The 1,458-nt window shown below is 36.6% G+C and overlaps 1 long non-coding RNA gene across 1 annotated transcript in view; it reads left to right on the forward strand.

Moving 5' to 3' along the window:
- Positions 1-780, forward strand: part of LOC139876767 (uncharacterized) — a 2,426-nt gene extending 1,646 nt beyond the window's left edge. The window contains exons 2-3 of the long non-coding RNA XR_011768276.1: positions 71-129; positions 681-780. This is a non-coding gene — a long non-coding RNA (uncharacterized lncRNA). The remainder of the gene's footprint in view (positions 1-70; positions 130-680) is intronic.
- Positions 781-1,458: the final 678 nt, after the last annotated feature.

Genomic DNA, 1,458 nt, shown 5'->3' on the forward strand with positions numbered 1-1,458 from the left:
ATATATATTGAATATCATATAGTTAGTAATGGTGGTGCGATTTACTAACTTGTTCAGTGTTTATTCTCAGGTGGTTCAGACGAGGAGAAGACCCGGTGATATTAGACTACCGAGTTTAGCTGATGATCGGTGAGTGGGTCTATCTCCAGATAGAGTTTGAGTAGCGTATCATGCTATTGTGTTTAACTCTTTTACCAAGTTTAGTGTAATATAATTATCATGTGATATTAGTGATTGCCATGCTAGATTGATATAGTATGCTTGTTGATGTATGTGTTTGTACGTGCACTATGTGATTGACACCAGTCGGGCCTGGGGAGACTGGGGACTCGTGACCATGCCTAGGGAGGTTAGAGTCCGTATGAGGTCAGCCGTGCCTAGGGAGGTTGGGTCCATAGGCTACTGATTGTGAGTATAGTGTGAACGACGCACCCCCTGTGTTAGGATGACTATACTGTGAATTGAGTAGCGAGAACTATCGGTAGACTCTAGCCCGATCAGCTAGGAGTCGTGTGCTCGTACAAGCCGCCGATCCTCATATTGTCGTATTTGTATGCTAGTGGTGGTTAGCATGTGGTGGTGATATTTAGAGTAAAGCTTGTGTGATGCTTAAGCTTATCCTGTTAGATAGATTTCACTCACTTAGCGGTGCGCTAACCCCCATATTTACACCCCTGCAGGTTTAGGTACTGTTGGGATTGGGAATTGGGCTGAAGACGTGTCTGACTCGGAGTACTCTGATGTGTTATAATGTAAAAGGAAAACTATATTTTATTTATAATGTTTGTGATAAATTATTTAATTATGTGTTTCGTAAATAACGTGGTGTTTGTTAACTTAAGACTTCCGCTGTGATTTAAAAAAAAAAAATTGGATGGCGTTACACTAGTTTACCACCATAAATCCTAAGACTTGAAAAAAAAACTACACACTTGTATACTTGTGAAATTAAGTATATAACATGATCAAGTATTATTGATTAAGTAATCATCCTTAATCCACCTAGTTAGTAAAATACTACAACATTAGTCATTAACTAAGTCTTACTCAAGATTATAACACCTAATTATATACTTACATCAAAACTTAAAACTAATCTAAGATTAACCAAAATACTACATGTAATTAACATTACTCAATTAGCACTAATTACATGCAAATATAACAAACACTTGTCATTTCCATGCATAATTAACTAAGTAAAGATTGATTAGTCATCTTCTCTTTTCTTCTCCTTATGCCACATTACATACACATGTCACTTCCATGCATGATTAGCTAGTAAGTGTGCTTAGTCATTTAGCCTGTTTTTCTTCTCCATGTTATATGCCATCATCATCATTCCCATAAGATCAAATTGGTAACTCTTAAACTCACTTACTAATCTTAATCATTCACTAAATCCTCTCTAAGTTACAGCCATTTCTTTCTTCTTTGTTCATCTTCATCAACTCATAC

This window comes from Rutidosis leptorrhynchoides, chromosome 11 (genome assembly GCF_046630445.1).
Source record: "Rutidosis leptorrhynchoides isolate AG116_Rl617_1_P2 chromosome 11, CSIRO_AGI_Rlap_v1, whole genome shotgun sequence".
Lineage (NCBI taxonomy): Eukaryota > Viridiplantae > Streptophyta > Magnoliopsida > Asterales > Asteraceae > Rutidosis > Rutidosis leptorrhynchoides.